Source organism: Hibiscus syriacus, unplaced genomic scaffold (assembly GCF_006381635.1).
Source record: "Hibiscus syriacus cultivar Baekdansim isolate YM2019G1 unplaced genomic scaffold, ASM638163v2 tig00111098_pilon, whole genome shotgun sequence".
NCBI classification, from domain to species: domain Eukaryota; kingdom Viridiplantae; phylum Streptophyta; class Magnoliopsida; order Malvales; family Malvaceae; genus Hibiscus; species Hibiscus syriacus.
In genome coordinates, this window is record NW_024062983.1 from 123,593 (window position 1) to 129,592 (window position 6,000).

The following is a 6,000-nucleotide window of genomic DNA, read 5'->3' on the forward strand; positions in this document are numbered from 1 at the left end:
TCGTTATTCCATTTCATTTAATGGAACCTTAATTGGTTACTTCAAAGGTGCAAGAGGTCTCAGACAAGGTGACCCTATTTCACCTCTCTTATTTGTCATATCCATGAACGTACTCTCTAAATTACTTAACAAGGCTGCTCAAAGAGGATTATTTGGTTATTACCCTCGTTGCAAAAAAATTGAGTTAACTCATCTTAACTTTCCTGATGACTTACTTATTTTCTGCAAAGGAAATGTGGAGTATGTTGTGGGTGTTATTAACGTTTTAGAGTAGTTTTATGAAATTTCTGGTCTCAAACTAAATGCTCACAAATGTGAATTCTTTGCAGCTGGAATTTCACCAAGTAAATCTGATGAAATAAAAAGATTTACTGGTTTTAACCAAGGTTGCTTGCCAGTTAGATATTTGGGTATTCCCTTGGTATCGAGGAAGCTTTCGGATAAAGATTGTGTGGCTCTTATTGACAACATCAGGGATCGTTTACACAAGTGGTCTATAAGACATTTGAGCTATGCTGGTAGATTAGAACTTATTTGTTGAAAACATTTTAATATTTCGATATAACAAATTAAGTTAAATGAATTTTAAGATTTTCCAAAATGATTTTTTAAGTATATTCGATAAAATTATTCGAATATCATAACATTACTCCAAATATTTCAAAAATCATTTTTAATCCTTACTTAAGTGTAAAATTAAGTTTTAATCTTAAAACAATTTCAAAATAATCTTTCAAAGTATTTCGAACCATTTCAAAGCCAAAAATTCCAGATTGCTCAGAGGGAACCGATTCCGCACCAAGGGGGTACCGATTCCCCCCTGAATGGTTTGGCTCCAAGATTTCCAGAATGCTCGGAGGGAACCGATTCCCCCATAGGGGGTACCGATTCCCCCCTGTTCAACGGTCGAAATATTTGAATTTTACACTTAGGGAACCGATTCCCTATGAGGGGGAACCGATTCCCCCCACGCTCCAAGCTGTTTTATTAATTGTTTTCACACTAAAACGGCTATATGATCTTCACTAATCATCCCCAACGTTCATAAATGATTCAAGGTGTATTTAAACAAGTTCTGAAGCCCTTGATCAACAAGAAATCATAGAGAAACAAGAGAGAAAGCATCAAACACCAAGTTTGTGCAAATCAAGCAAATTTTCCTTTCAATATTCATTTTGCTTTCAAGAACACCATTTGTGCTCATTTGTAATTATCTTTGAGTGTTCTTTTCTTATTCTAGAATTGTGCAAACATCTTACCTTGTGAGGTTTTCCTTGTAAGTTTGCAAATTTGTAATCTTCTCTTTGGGAAAGAGTGTTCTCAAGAATTGGGGTATATTCTTGAGGGTGTTGTAAGGTTATCTCTTTGGCCTCAAAAGAAAGAACAAATTAGTGAATTTGTTGGAAAATCCTTAGTGTGGATAGCTAAGGTAGTGGACGTAGACTTTGATTGAGAAAGTCGAACCACTCTAAATCGTTGTGCAATTACTTTCAATTTTCTGCAAAAGCTTCCACCAAATTTTTAATTGCCAATTCACCCCCTCTTGGCCAATTCTGTCAATCGATTAACTCAACAATTGGCATCAGAGCCTAACTCATTTGAAGGTTTAATCGCCTCTTGAGTCGATTCGGGAAGAGTTATATCGATAATCAAAGTCATCAATGGCCTCCGCTTCAAACTTCGACTCCGGTCTCGACTCGATGCCCGTCAACAAGCCTCTTTTCTTCAATGGAGCTAACTATGCCTATTGGAAGAATAGAATGATGTACTTCATTCAAGCAAGTGACATGGGAGCATGGAATGCTGTAGAAGAAGGATACATCAAACCTCCCACTCATCCAAGGTTGTGGAGTGAAGGAGAGACAAGAATGTTCCAGCTCAACTCCAAAGCCATCCATATCATTTTTTGTGCTCTTGGACCATATGAATACGGAAGAGTTTCATCGTGTACAACCGCCAAAGAAATATGAGACAAACTTCAAGTCACTCATGAAGGTACCGATGATGTAAATAAATCTAAAATTAGTATTCCAACGCATAGCTATGAAAATTTTAGGATGAAACCAAATGAAGATATCAAAGCTATGACGGATAGATTTTCAACGATTGTCAATGGTCTCAAATCATATGGAGAGATCATTTCAAATGAAAAGCTTGTGAGGAAGTTAGTCTACTCCCTCTCAAAATCGTGGCAATCAAAGAAGACGGCAATCATCGAGTCTAAGGACTTAACGTCCTTAACTCTTGAAGAGCTAATTGGGTCACTCTTCACTCATGAAATGATGCTCGAAGATGAGGTGGACCTCGACAAAATTGACGAGACACCAAAGGAGAAGGAGACGAAGAAAAACATTGGAGTTGCTCTCAAATCCACAAAAGATGAGAGTGATTCGAATAACGATGACGATGACGAGGAAATGGCATTGTTTGCCAAACGGTTCATAAAAATGATGAGACCTTATCGAGGAACAAAATTCAAACGAAATGAAGGCCTCAAAAATGAACCGAAAGAGAAGGACCCAATCATTTGCTACGAATGCAAAAAGCCAGGGCATGTTAAATATAATTGCCCACAATTGAAGAAAAAGGGTCAATCAAAGAATAAGCACAAGGCTCATATGGCTACATGGAGCGATGAAGAAAGTTCCGATGAAGAGGAACAAGAAGTAGCTAACTTGTGCTTGATGGAATTTGGGGAAGATTCTAAGGTAACCTCTAACTCATCCGATTTTGATGATTTATCCTATGATGAGTTATTAGAGGAATATAATGGGTTGGCTTCGGATTATGAGAAATTATTTTTAAAATATAAAAACGATGTTTCAAAATTGAAAAATGAAAACAAACTCATATCCAAAACCAACAACGATCTTGAAAGTAAAATCAAAGATTTGCAAATCAAACTAGAAGAGTTTGAAAAGAAAAATTTAGATTTGCAAAATTTACTTTCAAAGATCAATGATGGTCATCAAAAGAAAATTGATGATCTTAAAACTTCTTTTGATAAAGTTGGAACAAAACATTTTGAAAAAGGTGGAAATTCAAAATCCAACTTTGTTAGAAAAAGTTTTAGAAACTACAATCATAGAGGTCCCCAAAGAACCTCTAATGGAAAAATCATTAGAAGTTTGTGGGTTCCTAAAGAACTCATTACTACTAAAGATAAAAATATCCTACACAAATGGATACCTAAAGGGACTAGGATTTTGGAAACTAATGAATATGGACCCAAAAGAATTTGGGTACCAAAAATAAAAAATTAATCTATGTTTATAGGGAAAGGAACATTGCTACACGGCACGGGAAACAAATTCAAATTCATGGTACCTTGATAGTGGATGCTCAAGACACATGACCGGAGACAAAAACTGGTTCATTGAGCTTAACGCTAAAAATGGAGGAGAAGTGACTTTTGGAGACAATTCAAAAGGTCACATTGAAGGTATTGGTACAATAGGTAATACCTCTTCCATACAAATTAAGAATGTTTTATATGTGAATGGATTAAAGCATAATCTATTGAGTATTAGTCAATTATGCGATAAAGGATTCAATGTCTTATTTGAAATTAATGGTTGTAAAGTCATTGACATTGCATCTAATTGAATTATGCTTATTAGTCATAGAATAGGGAACATTTACATGGTGCATTTAGATTCTTTTGATATGACTAATTTATGCCTAGTTGCTAAAGATTAACATGATAGTTGGTTATGGCATAGGAGACTAGGACATGCTAGTATGAGTGTTTTGCAACGGCTAATTCAAGGTGATTTAGTTCGAGGGTTGCCTAAGCTTAAATTTGATAATGATAAAATCTGTGATGCTTGTGCCAAAGGAAAACAAAAGCGAGTTTCTTTTAAATCCATTAATGACGTATCAACTAGTAGAGTATTACAATTGATCCATGTAGATCTTTTTGGGCCAACTAGGACTACTAGCTTGGGTGGAAAACAATATGCATTTGTCTTGGTAGATGACTATTCTAGATATACTTGGGTTATATTTTTAAGTACTAAAGATGAAACATTAGAACAGTTCATCACATTTTCAAAAATAATCCAAAATGAAAAGGGTTACTCTATAACTAGTGTTAGGAGTGATCATGACACTGAATTTGAAAATCTTGGATTTATTGAATTTTGTAATTCTAATGGTATTAGTCATAATTTTTCAGCACATAGAACCCCTCAACAAAATGGAGTTGTTGAGAGGAAAAATCGAACTTTAGAAGAAATGGCTAGAACCATGCTTTGTGAAAATAATTTGCCAAAATATTTTTGGGCGGAAGCCACAAATACTGCTTGTTATGTTGTTAATCGAGTAATGATTAGGCCAATTTTAAAGAAAACTCCATATGAAATTTTCAAAAATAAAAAGCCTAACATTAGCTATTTCCATCCTTTTGGGTGTAAATGTTTTGTTTTAAACAACGGTAAAGAAAACCTTGGCAAATTTGATGCTAAAAGTGATGAAGGAATTTTTCTGGGTTACTCCTTAAATTCTAAAGCTTATCGAGTATTTAATAAAAGAACTTTAGTTGTAGAAGAGTCTATACATGTTGTTTTCGATGATAATCCCCTTCCAAGGAAGGATTCTTGTGTGAATGATGATGTAAGTGTTATAAATACAAATGATGTTAGACATGAAGTTGGAGAACCATCTTCAAAGGAAGAAACGAAAAATGAGGAAACTCATGATCCTCTTGAGAATCCAACCATTGAAGAAAGGGAAGTATCTTATCCAAGAGAGTACAACTATGTCAAGGATGGTGAAATTATAGGTGATCCATCAAAAGGGGTAACAACTCGATCTTCTCTTAGAAATATTTGTAATTATGTTGCATTTATCTCATGCATAGAGCCTAAGAATATTAAAGAAGCATTAAATGATGAACATTGGATTATAGCTATGCAAGAAGAGTTAAATCAATTTGAGAGAAGTAAAGTATGGACATTAATTGAAAGGCCTAGTAATAAATCTACTGTAGGTACTAGATGGGTATTTAGGAATAAGCTTGATGAGAGTGGTAATATAGTGAGAAACAAGGCTAGACTTGTTACTCAAGGGTATACTCAAGAAGAGGGCATAGACTATGATGAAACATACGCTCCCGTAGCTAGGATAGAAGCAATTAGAATGTTATTAGCATTTGCATGTTTTCATGAATTTAAATTATATCAAATGGATGTTAAAAGTGCATTTTTAAATGGTTTTATAAAAGAAGAAGTGTATGTGGAACAACCTCCAGGTTTTGAAGATTCAAAATTTCCAGATCATGTTCTTAAATTGACAAAAGCTCTTTATGGTTTAAAACAAGCTCCTAGAGCTTGGTATGAAATATTGTCAATTTTTTTAATTAAAAAAGGTTTTTCAAAAGGAAAGGTTGACACTACATTGTTTTTAAAGCATAAAGGTAAATATTTATTAGTAGTTCAAGTTTATGTTGATGATATAATATTTGGTTCTACTAATGATGTTCTTTGCCAAGAACTTTCTAAGCTAATGCAAAGTGAGTTTGAGATGAGCATGATGGGGGAGCTCTCATTTTTCTTGGGACTCCAAATCAAGCAAAGAAAAGATGGCATCTTCATTAATCAAGCTAAGTACGTCAAAGATATGCTCAAGAAGTTTGGACTGGAAAATGGGAAACCTCATGATACTCCAATGAGCTCTTCAACAAAGTTTGACTTAGATGAAGGAGGTAAATGTGTAGATGTTAAACTATATAGGTCAATGATTGGATCTCTACTTTATCTAACTGCAAGTAGACCAGACATTATGTTTAGTGTTTGCTTATGTGCTAGATTTCAATCATGCCCTAAGGAATCACATTTACTAGCTGTTAAGAGAATCTTTAGATACCTTAAGGACACTCCTAGTTTAGGACTTTGGTATCCTAGAGACTCTAGCTTTAGCTTGCATGTTTTTTCTGATGCGGATTATGGAGGATGTAAATTAGATAGGAAAAGCACCTCCGGTACTTGCCAATTCCTTGGA